The following is a 24032-nucleotide window of genomic DNA, read 5'->3' on the forward strand; positions in this document are numbered from 1 at the left end:
ACAAAGTTATTAGTATGACTTCATATTTTATCTTATGTCTTAGATTAAACTCTATTATGATCTGTTTGTCTGAGATCTATATTTTTGTTGAGGTAAACAGAATATTAAGACTATCTCAGGCCCTTCTATATTTTCTATTCTTATAGGATTTTGGTTATATTGTTAAGCTTGATTTGAACTGTTTCCCTCTTTACTCTTTGAAGATGATATTTTTCTCTTTACCTGAAGTTCTGTTTATTTGGTTATTCATTCAATCAACCTGTACTCAGTAAATAGCATTCTCAAACTATTATGTTAACATGTTTTAAGTGATACACAGATAAATATAATATTCTTCATATGAGACAGCATGGAGTCCAAAGGAGAGCAAGGTTTGCGCTTTAGTGATGGCTCTGCCATATACTGCTAGAGCAATATTTCACAAGTTATTTAACCACTTTTGTTTTGTTTTGATTTTCTTATTTGTAATTTGAAGATAATGGTAATGATTGTCAGTAAGATCAAATGATGAATACAAGTACTCAATTAAAGCAGTGCCTTGCCTGAGATGACTTGCAAAAAAATGTAGCTATGCTTATTCATGATGATTAGAGTCCGTAGGTGAGAGTGGTGATATGTGTAACCACAATACTTCACTGAAAATTTGGAGGAGAATGGGATGGTGTACAGTTGCATAGTTAATTAAAAACTTTGTCAAGGAAATTACGTATGTTCTGATTTTGAAAACTAATTTATTGTGACAAATCAGTTAATTTCTTATATTTATAAAAATAAATAGATTTGATGCGCCTCAGTCACAGTTTTGTTGGTTATTTAAATATGATATTGTCCTCAAATGAACTTCTTAAATGTTAAAATATTAAACAAACTAAGGGATTTTACTAAGTAATGTTAAACAATTCGTATACCATTCCTAGTCTAGGAAATCTTATTTTTCTAAACCAGGGATGAGCATGCTATAGTTATAAAATTAAAAATTTTAAGTGGTAATAAATAGCTAATGAAATGTGAAACACATTTCTTGCTTTATTGAAACAACATTAAACATTACCTAAGAATAGAAACCTTAACTACAGCCCATACAATCCATACAATTCTTTTGTCATAGGAGCTTTAATCAACCATTCTGTGTCCATCAGGTATTTCAGCGGCTTTCTATACAATTGTCCTTCCTGATCTCATTAGAGTGGATGTATCTAGAAATTATAGAGCCGGCATGCTTCTTCCAGTCCCCCAGACGCTAACATAGTGCTTGGATTTTAGATGACATGCATCATTATAAAAAGTTTTCAGTTCCCTATCCATTCTTTCACATTCCTGAAATAAAACCTTCATTTAGGACTGTTCTATAGAGATATTTATGTAACATTAAAACAAGGAACTTAGTTTTGTTTTTTAACATGAAATGCCATGGACAGATGGAAGCCTTTTTTGAAAGGGGTAGTAAGTACATGTACTTTCATTCATCTGTGCTATGTGCTGTGACCAAGAACATCCTACAGATGAAAGAGTCAATATTTTTTGAGCTGGAGACTTAAGCCTGCAATGTAAAAAGAAACAAAAATATACAAACAAAAAAAGCATTACTGGAGTCCAGTATTTTGAAGCAAAAAGGAAAAGGGTGGGAAAAGAAAGCTTGTCTAAAACATTAATATAATTATTTTTCTTTTCCAAGAATACTTTTTGACATTGTTAACAGCATTAATGAGAATCAACAGTATCCTAACTAGGGTATTAAGAAAATAAGATTAATTTAAAAAATGCAATAGAAACAAAATCAAAGTGATTATATAATTACACAAGAAGAAGAGTGATTACTTTTATACCAATAAATAAATAAATAAATAAACAAACAAACAAATAAATAAATAAATAACTCTTTTTGAGATTAACATTTCCAAAGGAACTGAATCTCTAAAAGGATTTGTTTCCCAAACTCGTAAGTGGATTAAGCCATGGGAAGTGTAAAAGTACATATTTTTCCTGCCTATAAAATATGTTTTACAAGATAGACCCAGGATGGATATGGCAAATTTTTTAGAAAAATACAAGTGTGGGATTTTAATGTTACTTGTCTAAGTCTCTCTACCTTACTCCTTCTCTTCCTCCCTCCTCTCCTCCCCCTGTCTCTTTCATTCACACACACACACACACACACACACACACACACACACACACACACAATTGATTCAAAATATTCAGAATGTATTCTTTTATTGGTTTTATCCACCACTTTATTCACATTTTTATCATGCTACTTGTTTATTCTCCTGTGATCTTTTATCTTATTATTTTTTTAAAATATATTTTTATTGATTTCAGAGAGGAAGAGAAAAGGAGAGAGAGAATCACTGATAGGCTGCCTCCTGCATGCCCCACACTGGGGATGAAGCCCACAACTTGGGCATGTGCCCTGACCTGGAATTGAACCATGACCTCCTGGTTCATAGGCGGGTGCTCAACCACTGAGCCAGCCTGGTTGGCTCTTAGCTCATTTTTTTAAAAAAATATATTTTATTGATTTCTTACAGAGAGGAAGGGAGAGGGATAGAGAGTTAGAAACATCGATGAGAGAGAAACATCGATCAGCTGCCTCCTGCACACTCCCCACTGGGCATGTGTCTGCAACCCAGGTACATGCCCTTGACTGGAATCGAACCTGGGACCCCTGAGTCCGCAGGCTGATGCTCTATCCATTGAGCCTAACCGGTTAGGGCTCTTAGCTTATTTTTTATTACTAGTTTCTTTGTGTCTAACAAGCTTTTCTCTGTTATAATCAGAACCTGGAACTCAGGATTAGTGAGAGAGTGCTCCATAACTCTCAGCCACTCCAACACACAGCTGTGTCAAGAAATTCTCAAAGAATCAGGAGTAGAAATATGTTTATGATCTGGTATAATGAATAATTATCCAGATATTCCCATACTGATATTGCCATAACTTCTATTTCCATAGAAGTTATGAAAGACACACAGAAGTCATAAGAGCTGAATCACTCTGAGGAGAAAAAAAACTACACTCACCATTTTAATCAGCCACTTATTCCCAGGTATCCCTGAAACTTCCTTGTTCCTCTCAACATCTTTTTCAAAAAAGAAATTAAATATTTTATTCTCAGTGAGCTATGAATCATTTAAAATAGATAATCTGTAAAGATTGTCAACAGCCAAGTGATATGAATGGTAAGACTCTGGGAGTTGCAGGTGTTAGCAGCTGGATGAGACATCAGACAAGCCTCCGGATGATGGGCCTTCTGGGGGGAGCTAAACCTTGCCCACGTCCAGGCAGGAGGGTGACAGAAAAATATACCAAAACACTCTTCTCCGGTATTACACCTGTACCTGTTCTCCAAAGACATTTCACTTGCCTGCCCAGAAAGTCACATCTCAAAATGCTTTCTTAGATAGCATTTAGTTATCCCAAAAGGTTGTAATGCTCTTGTCAGTGTAATGAGAACATTCTGGGAGGAGATATTTTACTCGAAGATCAATATTAACTTTTGCCATGATCAGTACTCTATTGAATTCCCTTGCCATTTACTTTAGGTTTAGTTTGAAATGTCCTAGTGACATCAAAGAATATAGTGAACTTAACAACAAAGTCATGGTACCTTGGTAAAAATCAGCTGCAATTTGTGAATGTATGTCAAAGCCTAGAAGACATTGACTGTTGAAGCAGGTGATTTCTCTTATAATGACAATCGTGTAGAGTCACAGCAGTTTTTTACAGATTGTTAACTATTTTAATAGTATTTTACATTAGTTTCATGTGCACAGCATTGTAGTTAGACAATCATATAATTTACAAAATTATCTCCCCTATATTTCAAGTACCCACCTGGCATTATACATAGTTATTACAGTACTAGAGGCCCGTTGCAGGAAGATTCCTGCAAGAATAGGGCTTCACTCCTGCCTCTGACGCCTCGGCTCCCTCCCGCCACCCGCCGCCTCCCGCCTCCTGCTGCCTGCCGCCTGCCACCTGCCGCAGCCCCCCGCGCCCCTGCCACCCAACGCGCCCCAGCCACCCACCGTGCCCCAGCTCCGCTCCTGCCTCCTAACTCCTTCGCGTTGGCTCCATTCCTGTCTCCGCTGTCTCTACTTTGCTCCCTTCTGCAGCACTTGGCTTCCTGCTACGTTGTCTTCAGTCTTTGCTCCCAGCTGGTATATGCAAATTAACCGCCATCTTGGTTGGGTTAGTTTGCATATAGTCACTCTGATTGGCTGGTGGGCATAGCAAAGGTATGGTCAATTAGCATCTTTGTATTTTATTAGTGTAGATTATTAATGATATTTTCTGTGCTGTACTTTACATCCTCATGACTATTCATGACTACCAATTTGTCTTAATCCCTTCACCTTTTCTTATCCAGACCCCCAAATCCATACCTCTGGCAACCATGCCTTTGTTCTTATCGTTTCTGAGTTTGTTTCTATTTTGTTTGCTCATTTTTTTGTTGTTCTTTAGATTCCACATATAAGTAAATCCTATGGTATTTGTTTTCATCTGTTTGACTTATTTCATTAGTATAATACCCTCTAGGTCCATCCATACTGTCACAAATGGTAATATGTCATTTATTTTTTTATGGCTGAGCAATGTTCTATTGTGTATATGTACCACACTTTTTATACACTTGTCTATTGATGGGCAATTGGGTTGCTTCCAGAGTCACATTATTTTTAACAAATTGAATTATTTCTACACATCTCACTTTACCTGACCCTCAAAATAACCTTGTTAAGAAAAAGAATGGATACCTGGACTTTTCAGAACCAGAAAACATTCTTATGGCAAACAAAGTGATCCATCATCTTTATATTGTTAGTCATTGCGCAGTGGGAACTGGAGTGAGGGAACCTTGACCAGAACCAGAGAGCATGTTGTGTTCCTTTCCTGAATCTCCAACCACATCTTGTACCATCCTTTCCTTGCTCATTAAGATCAAGTTGCTTAGCAGCACAATTTTCTTTTCTTTTTTATATATTTTTTATTTATTTCAGAGAGGAAGGGAGAGGGAGAGAGAGAGAGAAATATCAGTGATGGAAGAGAATCATTGATCGGATGCCTCCTGCATGCCCCCCAATGGGGATTGAGCCCACAACCCAGGCATGTGCCCTGACCCCCTGAACCGTGACCTCCTGGTTTGATCAATGCTCAAACACTGAGGCACACCAACTGGGCCAGCATCATTTTCTTAAAAATGTTTCTTTTTGTCCTCAATGAATGTGCACCTGTGGTTCCTAATATATTCTTGAGATCTTTTCTTTTTTTGTTATCCTGACTGGATCTTTGTATTTTTCAGGTGTCAGCCTAATAATAATTTTCATAGAGAAACCTTCTCTTCCTACCTTTCTCTCACCCTTGGCCAAGTGTTTTCTTCTCATATTATCTTACTCTTTTCCTTAAGTCCTTAATTTATTTTCAGATACCTTTTCAATGTTTATTGCCACCCTGTTCTAAAAGCTCCAAGGATTCTAGGTCAACATTTTCCTCACCATTGCATAAAAGCACCCCATGCACAGCACAATACTTGAGACCATAAATGCATACAAAATATAAATGAATGAATGAGTAAATCTAGATATTATTTGCATCCTCATATTAATTTTCATATGCTATTTTGTATCCACTATATGAAAAAAAGGTTTTGAAATAACACCTCTTTTTGTTGGTGAGATACATATATTTCTCCTCTTTTATTAAATGTTATTTTATATGTGTCCTGTTATTTCTCTAGTTCTTCATTTTTTCTTCCTGAAATTAGTGTTATTTGATGAATCATGGAGGGAAATGATCCACTACTTTCTTTTTGGCATGGGTGACTAGATGCTAGATCTACTTGAACTTCTACAAAGCTCAGTTCCTCCCTAGATATCTTTCATTGGATGAAATGCAGAGCTATCACAATGAAAATCAGTCAGATTTTTCTCACTAGCTAGATATATGGTTGTTGCAAGGGACATATGTAAATAAACATTTATGATTCTTGGTTCAAATCCACTTCGTTTACCTACAGAATACCACGGAAAAAATCAGCATATAGAGCTACATTTGCCTTCCAGACCTCCTACAGTTGACAGGAAAACAGAAAATAGGCATATAACTCTGTGAATAACACAATTTCAGATAGTAATGCATATGTTCTTTACTTGAATTGTGTATTACATTCATAGATTTTACATCATTTCGTATTTCGTATTTTTTCATGAGATTTTCTATGCAGAAACCAAGTATTCTCAATTTGAAAGTTATTATATGTCCCTAGGCAATCAATAAATACTTGCTAAAACATACACACACAATTCCAGCAAGCCTTTTTTAAATTGTTTTGTAAGGTTATATCCCCAAATGTAAAGTATTATTTTCCCAACCCTGGTATTTAAAGGTTCATTTGGTTTAGGTGATTGATGGTCACAAAAGAATCACAGAAGTGCTAGTACTCCCCAGTGGACATAAAGAAGAGGTGTCTGAAAGATGAATAATAGCCCTAGCCAGTTTTGCTCAGTGGGTAGAGCATCAGCCTGCAGACTGAAGGACCCAAGGTTCAATTCAGGTCAAGGGCACATGATAGGGTTGTGGGCTCAATTCCCAGTAGGGGGTATGCAAGAGGCAGCCAATCAATGATTCTTTCTCATTATTGATGTCTCTCTCTCTTTCTCTCTCTCTCTCTCTCTCTTTCTCTCTCTCTCTCTCTCTCTCTCTTTCTCTCTCTTCCTCTCGGACATAAATGAAAGTATATATTTCAAAAAAATGATGGAGAATAAAATTTTCAGAGGATCTCTATAAAATTGTCAAGTTAACTTGGAGCGCATTTTTATAGTCAATAACTTTACAAGAAGATATTTTTAGATGAAATTCTTTTTCTATGCTTTCTTCTATTATTATAAGTCTATGCTGGATTTAAATAAAGCAATGAAACAGAAATGATATGTAAATATAGGAAGAATTGCATTATCCAAAAACACCTGTTCAAATGCCTATAATTGTTAACAATAGTTTAGTCTTAGTACATTTGGGCTCCTAACAAAATACCATCAACTGGGTGGCTTATCAACAGAAATTGATTTTTCATTGTTTTGGAGGCTGAGAATTTCAAGATCATACATAGCACTGGCTGATTTGAAGTCTATTAAGGACCTGCTTCATCATTGACAGCTATCTTCTCATTGTGTCCTTACATGTTGGAAGGGGTGAGCTAGTTCTGTGGGGTCTCTTTTATAAGGTTACTAATCCCAATCATGAAGGTTCTACCCTCATAACCTAATTGCCCTTTTAAAGGTTCCATGTCTTAACATCATCACCATGGAGATTAGAATTTCAAAATATAAAATTTGGGGGACACAAACACTTAACCATAGTAATTATTGCACATCATCAAGCTGTTTTGCACTCAATCAACAACAGTGAGTTTTAAGCCTACACTGTGTGGATTTGCATGCATAGCTAAGATAAGGTTTGTATAAAAGTTAAGCTCAATTGTTACTTTTGAAACTCTAGGCATTTCTAAGATAATTGCCCATAGAGATTAGAGATGGACAAACAGAATGAGAGCAAAATAGCAATTTGTGAGAGAATAAGAGGGCTAGAGAAACAAGTGAGACGCGTATTCCAGGTAGAATTTTTAAACATTTGAAAGCAGATCTCTACACAACAAAACATGTATGTAAAGTCAATGTGGTCAGAAGAAACATTTCTAATATCTGGAGGCATAGTAAGTAGCCCTTGTGATAGGAGAGTGAGGTCCTTATATTTTTTTATTCTCTGAGAAAAGCAAGACAAATCATGTGGCTAAAGACAGAAGCATTATTTCTAAATATGATTCTTCTTAGGCAAGTCATACTTTAAACTATCAAATGTAAGCTTTCTTCATAAAATCGTAGGTCCCTTTGAATCTGATGGGTTGGAGACAGTGATCTTTCCAATGAAGTGGAATGAATTGGGAAGTGTTCTATTTAAGGCTAGAAGACCAAGGTGCCATTTCCAACCTTCACGCATCCAACGGTCTGAAGATGTCCTGTGTCTCCTAGCTACTCCTACTGTGCTTTGAGGACCAGAGGCTCTGGCAACCCAGAAGCTTTTGGAAATTCGCACTCTCAGGTGGTTCAGTAGATATAATGAATCAGACTCCATAGTTAAACACGATTCCCAGGGGGTTTGTTTGCACTTTAAGCATTGAGAAGCACTGCTATTAGACATGCTATTTTTAAAGTACTGAAGCATAGAGAAGCACATATTTTAGGCAGAGAAACCTAAAATTAAAGCCCAGTTTTTGACAGAAAGGCATGAAATTAAAATTTCATTTAATTGTTTACAACTCAGTGATTTTTGCAGGAAACCTAATACTACCTCAAATAGTAATAATAATTTCAATAATGCCTATAAAGTAGTAACAATAATACAACTTTGTCAATTACTCTGTTAACACCTTTAAAATTATTATGTGCACTAACTTTTAATCTAAGAACCTAATGAAGCAAGTGTTGTTGTTTTTTTACCTGGGCTTAGAAAGGTGAAGTGACTTGCTCTAGGTTACTTGACTTAATCATTAGAGATTTTAAATCTAACCCCAAATTTATTTACAGTCGAAGCTCTATACAATTTCCCTTCTAAACCAACTTTCTTATGTATAAAGTTGGAATGATATCTTGTAGGATTGTTTTGATGATAATATGGTAAAATATCAAAGGTAGTAACAAATGTTTGTTTCCTTCATTTTTAATAACATTTTCCCAGCATGATGACTACTAGTTCTTTAAATAAATGACTGCATGCACAAATCTAACCCTAAACTTTAAAGACTTAAATGATCTAAAAATAGAAATAAAATTAGCTAAATTCAACCAAACTGTTTTTAACAAGTTATTTTAAAAATGCTTATTTAACAAATAACTAATGGTAGGATAAAATGTGCAATTTGATTTTGAATATGTACACATATTTATAAATATATATATAGTGAGGAACATAGACACAGTAGAATAAGGAAAAGTGAACCTTATTATTTTAACAAAAAAATCAGTAGTATTCATATTTTAACTCCTTTAGACACACACACACACGTGCACAACCTTGTACATTTGAAATCCTATAGAGATAGAAATTTAGTTTTGTAAATTAAGTCACTATAAGGTAATTTTTTGATAATATATTTTCAAGTTCATAAAATGTATATATTAATGGAGAATATGCTTGGTGCTGTCTCTGAAAATATTTTTTCTATTCTGTCAACATAGATTAATTTCACAAAACCCCATTGTTTCCATCCCACTGAAACACAGCCCTTTTTGAAAATATTTTCTGTCTCTAGTACCAGTGATTCCTTATCTATGACACTTGAATGGAAATTCTGTTCTAACCCTCAAGTCCATGAACACATTCTGTTTGAAACAACATTTTAATAGACAGATTCAACTACCCTTTGGTTCAGTAAATGACTGAATATGGAAAAAGTAGTTTAATCACCAATGAGCATTTAGCCAAGAAGTGATGTTCTTATCCCTGGAGCAAACTGTCATTAGCACATCATTTGCTATTGTTATCCAATATTATTTTGGCCAATAGAAACGTTTATGTTGGACCTCTGTGTTCATAGACAACAATTGCCAAAAACTTCTGGGTGAGCCGAACTGGTTTAGCTCAGTGGATAGAGCGTCGGCCTGTGGACTGAAGGGTCCCAGGTTCGATTCCGGTCAAGGGCATGTACCTTGGTTGCAGGCACATCCCTTGTGGGGGGTGTGCAGGAGGCAGCTGATCGATCTCTCACATTGATGTTTCTGGCTCTGTATCCCTCTCCCTTCTTCTCTGTAAAAAAATCAATAAAATATTTTTTTAAAAAAAACAACAACAAAAAATCTTCTGGGTGTCACAAATGTATTATTGTGTACACCACATCATGTCCCCTGTATCAAGTCTTAAAAGAAGAAAAACTGCATTTTTCCTGAAGAGCTGGTCTGGTTTGACTTATAAGAACTGAGAATCCCTTGACTCTCTGTTTCTTCTCTGGTTTTTAGGATGTTTGGAACCCAATAAATATATAACCCAGCTTAAAAATCATGCAAGTTTTGTGTTATACACAGCATTAATTGTCTAAAAGAATCATTATCCATTTTATACCTTATGGTGAGTGACTGTTCAGATTCCACTTCTTATTCTAAGTGTCTAGCAGTGGATGAACGAATAAGAAGAATGGGATAATTTACCTGATCTAGTTCTCCAGGGGTCCCTGGGACCTTTGAGATCAAGTACTCTGACATCTTCATATAGTTAGGACAGTAAAACATGTATTGGATATATAGAAACTCTTTTGCAATTAAGTAAGTAGTTGCCTTTGAAAAATGCATTACTAACCAGCTACCCAATAATTCTGTGGACTCAATATAGCCATTTGAAACATAATTGACATATGTTAATGTGGCTTGCAGTGCTACATTTTGTGTTTCAGTAGCATAAATTTTACATACATTTCTTATGTACAACAACATGAATAGGATATACACTGAATGGCCAGATTATTATGACTGGCCAGATTATGACCACCCCATCAGTACTCGTTGGGCCACCTTTTGCCTTCAATACTGCAGCGATTCTTCTTGGCATTGACTCCACGAGATGTTGAAAGGTGATGCGAGGATCTGACACCATGCCTGATGAATAGCACTGTCCAGTTCTGTGAGATTTGATGGTTGTGGAACCAGCTGCCTGATGGCTCTTTTAACTTCGTCCCACAAATGCTCAATTGGATTGAGATCTGGTGATTGTGGGGGCCACCTAAGCAAGGTAAAGTCTCCCTCATGTTCTTGAAACCACTCCTGCACAATACGAGCACCATGGCAAGTTGCATTGTCTTGTCGGAGGAAGCCATCTCCATTGGGATACGCCATCAACATGATAGGATGAACTTGATCAGCAATGATACTTAGGTATGTTGTGCTATTCAGACGTTTATAATGGTCTGGCCCTCTAGCAACTTCAGCGCAAAATTATAGCTAATTTGCCTACAAATGTTAGGTGGTCATAATAATCTGGCCACTCAGTGTATATAGATACATGATAATAATGAATGATATATACATAGATAGATAGATAGTTATATAATTGATTTACAGGAGAATGATGTCAGTTAAATTGGAAATATTAGTTTGTAAATGATGTTTTTCTCCAGCCCATGAATGTATTGTGCCATAAAGGCACATGTAGCAAATCTGGAATGAAAATACAAAGGCAAAAGACAATGTGTTCTTGAGGTGTGCACAGTAGTGAACTAAATATATTCACTGTTCAAACTTCCTTTTGGCTCAGTTGGTCATATGCTTTATGTAGAAATTGTAATTATGAGGATAATCCCATTGTATTTTTAAAAAATTTGTTCAAATCTTTATTACTTAATAACCTCAACCCTTCTTACAACTCATTCATTTCTTTTTCTTTAATGAATGACAACTTTATTTCTTAAAGGCTGATGAAAAACCATATGATTTTTAGTAAAGAAAATACAACATCTCAATTAAAAACTATGGTAACTATATTTCCTCCTTAAATACTAAGTTTTCTAAAACCCAACTTAAAAACATCTGGCATGCATGTTTAATCTCAGCACAGTGTGTTGAAGATCAAGTATACATGTTACATACATCGAGGCTAAATTACAAATTATAATCATCATCATCATCGTCATCATCATCATCATCATCATCATCATCATCTTCACGTTTTCTTTCCAATGCATTTGTTGATTCATTGGCAGCATTTTGTGATGACACCATGTTAGTGATAATTTTTGGATTCAATTAATGAAGGACTAATCAGAACATTCTAAACTGATGTTGCAGAAATTGATGCTTTTTACAGCTGGGGACTGTGAAGTGGGCATCTGTACTGTAAACCTTTGCCCTGTGAGGGACATTGGAGTCCCTACTCTAGTTGAAACTGACATAGTTTGTGGGGTTGGTGTGCCAAGTGTGAGGGTACTTAGTCTGCTAGTAACTGAACCAACACTTAACCGTGGAACTGTTTTTCTTCCCACAGAAGTAGATGCCTTTTTTTGTAAGGATTTAAGTCTATAGCTTGGAGCAGTCAAGCAATATCTATCAGGTGGCAATCTAGGACCTGAATATGGCTTGATCAATGGCAATGGGGTTTGACTTCTTTGCCTTTCAATATCTAATAAAACATCTCTTGGAGGAGGAGAGGTAAGAGACTGGTCAGCACGACACTGGATTGCCAATCGCACATCCTCTGCATCAATGGTAGCTTTCTTAGCATGGCTTGAATACATTTTTGCATCATCCAGAATTGAGGTCATATATAGGAAGGCAAACTGCAACATCTGATTTATAACTCTTGGCTCATATTCTGTAATCCCCACATCCTTCAGGATTTGTGTCATCATCTGTGCATCTTTCTGCATGCTCTTGGGAGAAGCCATCTTGCCAGACTCCATGATATCCGGTGATCAGATTTCTCGAGCTAAATCACCCACATTAACGTTTTTCAGTCCCAATCTCGCTGCAAGTTCTTTGCTTAGTGTGGTTTTTCCAACCCCTGGTGTACCCGTGAGCAGGATGCTTGGAAGTAACATGGTCCTTAACGCTATCACTCATTCCTTTCTTGAAAAGGCAAATAACTACATATCCAATGCAGTACTTATTTATTGGGAATACTACTTTTTAACTGTGCTATCATATTATTTAGAATATTATTGTGTCGGTTGGCACCACAGTTACAAAGTTGCCTAGGTTTTGATTATTTTTGCTTCTAGCCTTATTTTCTCCATAAACTCTTATATTTTTAGGGTGGGATTTTGTAGAACATAAGATTTTCAGGAGTGCATTTATGGTATTTTAGTAGAAACATCTGCAAATCTGTTGTTTTTGTTGGCTGCTTAAGATAAAAAAATTGCTCCTTTTCATGATAAACTATCCAATTTGCTTATTTGATAGAGTGAAGTTTTGGATGACAAACAGATGTAAATCTGAAAATAGCTCTAAATATATACCTGTAATGCCAATTAGTATTGCACTGTATTGCTGATTGAACTGGTTGTTCATATTTTAAAACTGACATTAACATGTGCTATGGAAAATTAAAATTTCTGTATCCATATGGAAAATATCAGGAATATAAAGACCAATTTATCTATAATAATAAAAGGGTAATATGCTAGTTAGACTGGACATCCTTCTGAGCGTCATTCTGGACATCCTTCCGGACAAAGCTGGGGCTGAAGTGAAGCCGGGATCCCAGATGCCTGCCGGAGGCTGGAGGGAAGCCCGGGTCCTGAGTGCCTGAGGGAAGCTGGTGCCAGCAGCTGGGGGAAGGAAGGCCTACTTTTGCACGAATTTTTGTGCATCGGGCCTCTAGAAAGAATATATAACTAAAATGATGTAACACCATTGTTGGCTGTTCATTTTTTTCTTGTTTCAAAACCATAGTTTTATTACGGGTCCATCTCTGAGGGAGGGTGGCACCAATACTCAGCTCAGGAGTAAATCCTGCCAAGTTTAAGCTCCCCCAGGCATTCCACAGGTCATGGGTATGTGACGCAATTATATCTACTGATATGCGAAGAAAACTGTTGCAGCAATTTGGGGAAATTTTCCTCATTCTGAAAGAAAGAACAGCATTGTTGTATCTTATTCCTCTGTCAATTAAAGTACCTATATATGACACAGGTCTAGTATCTCATGAACATGAGGGCACCTAAACTGAGGTCAACCCAAAGGCAGAGAGAAAACAATGACAAAAACCTGAGTCTTCAAGGAAGATTCAATTACAAACCCTGGAGCCATTTACATTAAGTAGTTTGTTCTTCAGCTAAACACATTTTGTTATTTTAAACTATTAAATATATTTTTCTGTTATATTCAGTCAAATTTATCCTATTCCATCAAGAGTATACTAATTCACACATACCACACACACACATACTCCCTACATACAGACACACCCCCATCATACATTAACATGTGTACACATGCACATAACACACATAGAGACTTCCATGGAGATTTTATTTCCACATATTCCCAGTCGTCTTCCCCATGATTCTTTTGGATCTATAGTAATTTTTTTTTCACTTCAAATTAAGGGCATTCACAAAGGGGCAATTGTTAATTTCTTCCTACTTTTCTCTAGTTTTTCCTATCAATAATTGAGTTATTGATGATTTCAAACATCTTCTTTAATAAATGTAAATGAATATTATTAGATATGATTCTACCTCTGCTAACTTCACATGCTAGTGTGGAGTTGTCAGTACTATTATCCATTACCCAGTGACTTTTGAGCATGAACTGGTTTTGCCCCATATGATATCAGTATTTTCAATCTCTGTACTTTTGTGTTGAACTACCTTTCATCAACTCCCTAGCATAAAAATCTAAATATTGTCCTTCAGATTAATAATCTCACTACCATTTTAGATCTTTAATATATTTAACAAGATTAATTTGACTTTAGCAGACCAGACTTTCCAAATAGTGATGGATAGTAATATGTTACTTCTACACATATTTTAAAGCATCTATGATGTACCATGTACCTTCAAACTGCTTGTGATATATCAGTGAGTAAAACATTTCTATGCTCATTGAACTTACATTCTTTTAAAACATTTTATTAGAGATACAGAGTATTTTTTAGTTATTTTAATGCTTATGCCCAACATTGAATGTGTGTGTTTGTGTGTTAAACCTTCAGATTGGTTCATGTTTTGTTTGTTTAGAAGGCCAGTATAACTATGTGTTTTGCTCAGTATCAAGTATTATGTGCCTATTATATGTGAGGCAAATGGTTACTATATTTAAGAGATCAATATATAGGGAGGAGGGAAAGAATGTAAGTCTATTGTAGGTTACTGAAATAAATACTAGACAGGAGTATGAAAAAATGCTCTATAAGTGCACATAAAGTAGTTATATGACCTGTGAAAGAATACAGGGAGGAGATATTTAATTAGTACCTAATTATGAATAGGAGCTGTTTATATTAGGGGTACAGAATTAATAGAGAAGTAGGCACTCTGTTAAAGGAAAATACAATTTCAAATTTAAAGTAAACTTGGACTTCAAATTTCACTACCTACCGAAATGAGGAGTATGGACTCTAGGCACTAGGAGTCATTAGAGAATGTAAAGGGATTGATGTGATCCAGCATCTCTTAGGGCACTAACTCTAGTGGCAATGTGGAAACTGGTTCCTAGTTGAAATAGAATAGAGGCAGGGAAGCCATTGGTAAGTTAGTGCAATGAATGAGCCAGAGATGGATGAAGGCCTAAAATGCAGCAGGCACAGATTGCAGATAAATATGAGAAGTATTAATCTAGGCTTTCTAAGACAGAAAATCTCTTAGACCAAAGTCTGTGACTGAAGATTAGATGAGCTGCCTTTAAGAATGTAATGGTTTCTTTGATCTCACTGCTCTAATCACAAATCAAAGAATTGTGTATGTGTGTGTGTGTGTGTGTGTGTGTGTGTGTGTGCACGCGCACGCCTGCGTTTTGTGAGCATTTTACTGGTGAAGTAAAAATATACATAATATTAAAATGCCTTTTGCCATTTCAAATGCATTTTGGAGGGAGCTTATTTGTTTATGTAACATTTGGTGATGTTATCTAAACAAGACAGATAACAAATACATTGGGATTACTATTCAAACAGAAACCACCATGGACTAAGAACCGTTATGATAAGTGACTCCTGAGGATGAGGAACTTTTTACGGGTCTCTGGTATTTGCAATCAAACTATGAAGAAAATTGAAACTACCATCAGTGATGGATAAAGCGGTACCCTGCCCCAGACCAGTCTAAGGGAGCACTTATTCTATGTGCAGGGTGAAGCAACTGGCTTTCAATTTTATTTTCTACTCACTTTTCAGCAAGGCCAGAGTTGCTGTGTTTGTGTATTTATTTATTTATTTCAATCACACACTGCTCAAAAGATTTCACGGTAGCAATCAGAAAGTACAAGGGCTTCCTTGACTGCCTGTGTGTGACCAGTCATGGGCACTATTTCATAGTCAAATCCTGCTGTAGAATAGTAAGTCGTCACCCATACCAGAGAACAAGCAACAATAAAAATAACTACACGATTCAGTTCAGCTCAGTGTTAAGAACGGAACATGCGGTCGATGCCGAGTAACAATCTGGCCCCAGGGACTCTAACCAATTTCCAGAGATTGTACAGGTGCACTGCAATCTTCCTTGTTCATTTGTGTATGTGCCTTACATGATTGCTCAGGCTTTCTGATATTAGTTACTTTCCCAAAGGTCATGAGAAAAAACAAAATATCAACTAATGACTTAGCTCTGGACGATCACCAATGTTTCATTATGTTTTGGCAGTTGAGCGAAGTTGCTTTGTACTGCTTCCACAGAACTTCCAGGGGAGGGCTACTGACCTCTTTCTTTCCTTTTATTTTTTTTAGTAAAGAATATATCGTAGTTTCAGATAATTAAGGTTATATTTTTATGCACACAAAACAGATCACCTAACTTCAAAATAAGTCCAAATGTATATTTCCCTTAAGCATTTGCTTTGCAGTATACTAAAGAACCTTTATTTTTTTATATTTAGCCAGCTGGCTTATCATACATAGGTATTATTTACTTAAAAACATTTAAAGCAATTCCTAATATGATGCCAAACCAGTTTGTTGATAAGTCAGAATCAAATTCATGCAGATAAAGTATATCTTTGTAAGAGTAGCAGATCTTTAAAACATTGTGGTAGAAAAAAATAATAATGTCGCCCCAACTATTCCTAAACGTTCATGCCTTAACCTTTAGAGAATGTTACATTACATGGTAAAAATAATTCAGATTGAAGATTTTTCATGACTATTTGTTTATTACCTTCCCAGAAACATGATAGTAGTTCAATGCAGTTTTTCATTTATATCATATGAATTTATTCAACGATGATTTACTAAAGGGCTGCTGTGTTTCTGGCACTGATCTAAATACTTAAAAATATGAATTAACAAATTAGATAAAAAAACAGTCTCTTTACACCTTCTGTTTTTGTAGGATTTGATACATTGTAGGATTTGATGCATTTAATAGAAAGTCCTCAATTACAATGCTACGCACTATATCTTTTTCTAATCTCATCTGGTTATTAGATGATCACCTGTAATATACAGGAATGGGCAAAAGGAGGTTTACAGTTATTTGTATGAAAAATATATCTATATAAAACCCTAAGCGACCGTTGACGGGTCGACTGTTTGACCTGTCGCTATGATTTGCACTGACCAACAGGGGGCAGACACTCAACTCAGGAGTGGCCCCCTGGTGGTCCCCTGGTGATCAGTGCACTCCCAGCACCACTCCACTGACTGACTGACCAACAAGCACCAGACACCCGGCTCATAGCTGGAGAGCACAGCTGCTGCAGTATGAGCTTCTCCCACCTCTGTAGCAGTGCTATCCAGCAGCGGCCGTGGCTGGAGCAGGGCTTGGATGAGAGGGAGCTCAGGGTCCTCCCCAGCCGGCTGCCACTTCACACACTACTACATCCCTAGGGGAATGTCAGACTGCCGGTTTCGGCCCAATCCCAAATAGGCGCCTGGCCTGTGGGGATCAGGCCGAACCCAGCAGTCCAACATCCCCAAGGGGCCCCGGATTGTGAGAGGGTGCAGGCCAGGCTGAAGGACCCCACCAATGCACGAATCCATACACCAGTCCTCTAGTAATATAATAATTAATAAATAATAATACAAGAATAAGCTGTGTTTTGTGTCACAACTGTAAACCTAATATTTTCCCCACTCATGTACAAAAAAGTGTCAAGTTCCACTAATTTAAACTAGAGCATTGGGGACTCCTCTCTGAGAGGGTAATATTTAGACTAAGACATGAAGAATGAAAGGGAAGTGGTCATGAGAAGAACTGGAAAAGAAGTGGTATTGGGAAGACCGCAATATGATATATTACATTGCTATATCTGTACTTACAGTAGATAGGTTCACAACAGCATACTCTAGGCAGGACACACAGAACTTTATAGCAAACACTCACTTATTAAATCAACAAAAATATCTCATTCTATGCCTTTTTAGGCCATGGAAATGGACTGCATTGCTGTTCACTCGTATTCTTTGGCACCTGAGGGATGTGATACATTCCTGCTCTGTGGGACTCAACAATGGCCATGTGCTTGACTAGGGGATGATGTATGTAAGTATGATATGAGATTGATCTATTATCTATCACTTGTTTATCTATCATCTATCTATATATTTATCATCTATCTATCTGTTATCTATCTATCATCTATCTATTTATCTATCTATCTATCTATCTATCTATCTATCTATCATCTATCTAATCTATCTATCATCTATCATCTACCTGTCTACAAGCAGAAGTAATGAGTATCAGTAATTATCAGAAGTCTTAAGAACCAGAAAAATGCATAATTATGCAACCTTCCTTTCCTTTTTACTCTATATGGATAACAGACAATGTTACCAGTACAGACAGAGTTTACTCTGTGGCCTGGGTCCTAGCTTGAAACTGATGCAAAAATTCAGTGTGAACAAGAAATATGTATCTGTGTTGTCATAAACCTGTGGGATTATGGACTTTTTTAAAGTATTGTGATTATTTTTTTTAGCATTACCTTGCCTTTCCTGACAGATACAGCCAAATGTGTCAAAATGTCCAAAGTTTAGCTCCTCTTTTTTTTTTTTTTTTCAGATTTGTGCTATCCAAAATGATAGCTGCTACCAACTCCAGCATTTAATTATTTATTTTTTCATTCATTCAAATATTTATTGAGCACCTAGGGAGATAGAAAGGTGTTTAAAACATGGTCAAAGAGGCGAGATAAATGAACAAGTCAAGAAAAGTTCCCTGAATCACAGCAAAAGAAAGGTGCATTAGGAGACTGAGTGAGATTGCTTCCAGCCTGGAAGGGGGCATGGGTGAGTGATAAACCGGGAAAGGGCATTGAGATTAAATAGAGACTTCAGTCTGGATTGTTGATGATACTCAGTAGGGACTACATTTGTCTCTCCTTTTCCTCTTTCCCCATCTTTGGGCTTAATTTACCGGTAGTGCCGAGGATTGTTCAATGTGCCTTTTCTATACTTGCTTGCATTTTTGCTTTAATGTCTTCTACAGAACTAGGTCCTTTCGGTGTTTTAGGAGTTTTTTCCTGTTTTTTGAAGGATTCTTGACCTTTTGATCTTGGTGCTGATGGTTTTGAGTCTTTTCCATTCTGATTTGATTTTTGTGTATTTTTGGCTGGAGTATCTCGTATGGATTTCTTTACTGGAGCTTTTTCTACTGCTTCCTCCTCATCAAAATCATCATCATCATCTTCATCATCATCATCTTCTTCTTCATCCTCCTCCTCCTCCTCCTCTTCCCCCTCCTCATCCTCATCATCTTCATCAGAAGCACGTTTTACCTTTTTCTGCGGAACCTTGCTAACACCTCCAGGGGCTGACCGCTTTCCAGACATACTTAGGAGTTTCACATCCTCCTCCTCGTCATCTTATGACTGCATTTTCCTCCACAGCTACTAAGTGCTGTCCACTAATATGCACAGGCCCTGAACCACACTTCAAGCATAAGACCACAAGTGGTGTTATTTCAAAGCCACCAAGGGAAACCGTTGGCTGTACAGACATTTTCACAGTTGCCAGTGTTGCTTTAATTGGACTGCCTTCGTAATTCATTGCCTCTGCTTCGACAATGTGCAGTTCTTCCTTTGCTCCAGCCCCTAATTGGTGCTGATTTTCATCATTATCCACCTTAAAGTGATAATCTTTGTCGGCCTTTAGTTCACAACTGAAAAGGTAGCTCTGGGACCTCAGAGGGCTCATGTTCATGTCCATAGATTCTTCCATGGGGCGGTAGCACGCACTTAGGTGAGAGAGAAGGCAGATGGAGATAAATGGCTTCTGTGGACGGGATTGCACCAGGGCCCAACTACACTATTTAAATTCAAATCAATTCAACCTAAATAAAATATAAAACTTAGTTCTGTTACATTAACTACATTTCAAGTACTGAATAGGTCACATGTGTCCAGTGGATACCACATACAACAGCACAAAGATGATTTATTTTCTTTTTTAGTATAATTTATTGATTTCAGAGAGAAAGAGAAAGAGATAAAAACATCAACTTTGAGAGAGAATCATTGATCAGTTACCTCATGCACCCCACACTGGGGATCAAGCCCACAACCTGAACATGTGCCCTGACCAGAAATTGAACCTTGACTTCCTACTTCATAGGTCAACGCTCAACCACTGAGCCATGCCAGCCAGGCAAAGATGATTTCTGTCATCACAGAACGTTCTATTGAGAAGCAATGGCTCTGATTGTGAAAGATTTGAACCTTTTCTAGCTTTACTGTGTTCCCAACATATGGGGATTCTTTCATCTTCTTTCTCTAGAGGTAGTTAAACCTAATCAAGGGAAGAGCTTCAATTCTCCCAAGTATTTTAAATCTCATTGTGTTCCTGTGTGTTTTTATTCTTTTTTTATTTAAAACCCATTGAAGATATTGCTGGACCATTTTACACCTCACTAATGGCCAGACCCTCTGGAATTCACTAATGCTGTTACACACCAATCAATAACAATTAACTGCCACCACTTCAACTTGCTATTTGCCTGGTTCCGGAATTAGCAAGTGTGACACCCTTGGTTAATTGAGAATTACAGTGATTTCTGAAGCTTCTCAAACCAATTGATGTAGAATTTTAGACATGATATCCAAACGCACATCTCTTCTCCACATCCAGCATGGAGAGAGAGTGATGTAACTTCCTGTTACTCACATCCATGGATCCTAGCCAACAGAAAGCCAGCTTGCACCAGGGGTTGAGAATCAGTTAGCGAGTCAGCACCAGGACATCTGATCTCTCCATTTCCTGTTGTCTTGGCCCTGTGCTATTCCAGTTTCCAGTAGCTCCTGGTGGCCAAAAATTTAAAGTATACTAAAGAATATTTTTGTGCCACTTCACCTTTCCTTTAAAATGTATTTTCTACTTACCTTCTAAAGAACACTTCACTTCATAGGTATGATTTTGTCACTGTTCATTGCATTTTTTATGGACTTCAACTATTGACTCTGAAGGAATCTTCCCCTTTATCTACAGGTTAAAATCCCATTCAGAACTCATTTTTTCACGGCTCTTTCCCAGTTCTTGTAGGCCACACTGATGATTGCTTCCACAGAAACATTATAGTAGTTCTGTGTACTCGTGTACTGCCTTTTTCTGTATATTTACCCATTTGTTTAACAATTATTTATTGTTGTGGCACTGATCTAGGTGCTTAGAAAACAACAGTCAACAAATTAGACAGAAATCACTGTCTCTGTGGAATTTGCATTTTACTGGGATTTGATATAGTTTAACAAATCCTATTAATAAAAGCCTATGTGGTTGTCATGCCCTCACACCATGATGCTCTCACACTGCAACGAGGGATCACCAGGAAGCTGCGTGTGCAGTGGGCACACAGGGATAGGCGGGACTGGATGCACACATGGGTGGGCAGGGGCTTGACGCTGTGTGCGTGGCTCAGAGGTAGGTCCCGTGGCTCTGTGTGATGAGGCTTGGGGGTTCTTGGCACAGAGGCGGGACGTGGCTCTGGCCTACCGATTTGGGACAATCCATCGAGGAGCCCCGGGTGAGTGAGTGGGGCCTACCTCTTTGGGGCGATCGATCACGGGGCTTCCGCACTGTGAGAGGGCACAGACCAGGCTGGGGGACCCCCCCTGAGTTCACAAATTTTGTACACCGGGCCTCTAGTGTAATATAAGTTCCCAAAATATGGGTGGTATGTATGGTATCTTTTAAAATCTTTTTTGCTTCTTGTTTCCTAGAACATGCAGTGTTAATTGATGAAAAATTTTATGTAGAACATCTCAATGAATATTGACATTCTACAATTTCAGTCATTCATTCTCTCTTTCATTAAGCATAAAAGAGCTTTTAGTATTTTTAATTAGGCACAAAAATATTCTAAGTTCATGGCCCATACACACTTGAACTGGGGCCTGTTGGGGTTATAAACTGCTTTTCTCTTGTCTTCTGTGTCTCAGAAGAAATATCAAAGAGCTATCAATCAAGGGCAGGCACGCATTCCTGTGGTTCTGCTTTCTTGCCATTGAAATCTATCATGTCCTATGCTAAAATATCCAAGTCTGTGAGGGAAAGAAGTACATTTGTTTGTTTGTTTGTTTGTTTGTTTGTTTGTTTAAACAGAGAAAAATAGTGTTCTAACCAACTAGTAACATTGTTACTTGAAGGAAGCTAGGCTGATATTTTTCAAAGAGCATTTACTTATTGAGTTTGTCTTATCGTAAGTTACAGATGGCTAAACACATCCTCCCTCAGCCTCTGCAATCTGGTTCAGTTTTATACTATGTTTAAATGTTATCTGCAAATAATTTCATAATCTAAAATATATCAGAAAACTCAAATAATCACAGATTTTTAAAAAATGACAGTGAGTGTGGAGTATAAAGAACATATAGAATAATATATGTTTTATGTGTCCACAGAAGGGTTTTAGAGATTACAAAACCTTAGCTTTCTATAATACTTTACAAGTTTACAACCTCTCATTGACTGGCCATTGCTTGAAATCCAACACAGATTTTATACTATGTTTCAATTATACTTAATAATATGAAACATAACTATTTATATTGTGTCTTAAGTGTAATTGGACCCAAGATATTACATATTTGAAAGCTAATGTTCATGAAGATATAAAGATCAAATTATTTGAAGTATATTGGTCTAAGGAGTCTGCTTATTATACCCATTTGGATAGTTGCTTGTGTTCCATTTTATTTTTTTAGTTATAAATGATGCTGAATATGTTTTAACTTCTTAATGTGTACAATTAAAATATTTTTGTTGACTTCAGAGAGGTAGGAAGAGGGAGAGAGAGATGAAAACATCAATGATGATGCACACCCCCTACTGGAGATTGAGCCCACAACCCAGGCATGGAACCGTGAACCCAGGCATGGAACCATGACCTCCTGGTTCATAGGTCAATTCTCAATCACTGGGGCACACTGGCCAGTTTAATATGATTTTTAATTAATTCTGGACAAAATCATTGCAGTTGATTCTTCTCTGTGTCAGAATACCTCCTGTTCTCAGCTTATCAGCAGACACATAAAGAATGCCCTGCAGGGTCTTAAACTGATTGCCACACTGGGTTGGCAACAGTGCTTGCCTCCATGAAGCTCCAACAGCATAAAGACAAATAACTGGATTAAATGTGAAAAGTTCAGCTCACACATAATTACTGTGTTAAGGGCAATATTTATTGTGTAATGTGAGCTGGTGGATTTTCAAAACTCTCTTTTGAGGGCAATCATCCACCCAGCAGTCAACTCGTGGCTCATTTGTTCTTTCAAAGAAGAGATAACCACTTACGTTAAGAGGATTGTGAGAAGTCAGGGATGCCCAGTGATCTTTGATCTCCCTCCTACAGTTTATCTTCAGTAGATATTACCATTCCTAAAATACCACATTCACAGGAAATCTGCTTATTTATGTTAGAGCTCTCTTTGGGAAAAATGGATAAAAGGCCCACAAACAGTATCGATATCAGAGGCCAGAGAGCAGTTCTTTAAATTGCATTTCATACTTGATTTTGAAGAAAAATATGGGTCCCAAAATGCACAAGACTAAAACAACATACAATCTATCTTCAGGGATTTTCCTACTTTGTTTTAAGCTTCTAGGAATTGTGCCAATAGATACACAAAAGCCTAGAAGGAGGAAACTAGGAGCCTCCTGTTATTACCCAGAAAACCAGTTGGCAGGCAAGCAGGAAAGGTTTACATCGTTAACTTGATAATTTATTTCCTCTATACAATGGCCATTGCGAAATTCTAACATATATTAAGAGTAAATCACATGGCTATGCATTTCTGTTTTATGCCATTTATTTCTTCTCCCACACTGGGCGACAGTCAAACTGCTATCACAATGTTATTAATGAGAAAGCGGAGTAGAAAGCAGAAAAATCTGCTCCA

The 24032-nt window shown here is 37.1% G+C and overlaps 2 pseudogenes; both read right to left on the reverse strand.

Moving 5' to 3' along the window:
* Positions 1-11645: 11645 nt before the first annotated feature.
* Positions 11646-12509, reverse strand: LOC102439071 (annotated as a pseudogene).
* Positions 12510-18987: 6478 nt separating this feature from the next.
* Positions 18988-19860, reverse strand: LOC102438158 (annotated as a pseudogene).
* Between the last annotated feature and the right edge of the window lie 4172 nt (positions 19861-24032).

This window comes from Myotis lucifugus, unplaced genomic scaffold, assembly GCF_000147115.1.
Source record: "Myotis lucifugus unplaced genomic scaffold, Myoluc2.0 scaffold_476, whole genome shotgun sequence".
NCBI lineage: Eukaryota > Metazoa > Chordata > Mammalia > Chiroptera > Vespertilionidae > Myotis > Myotis lucifugus.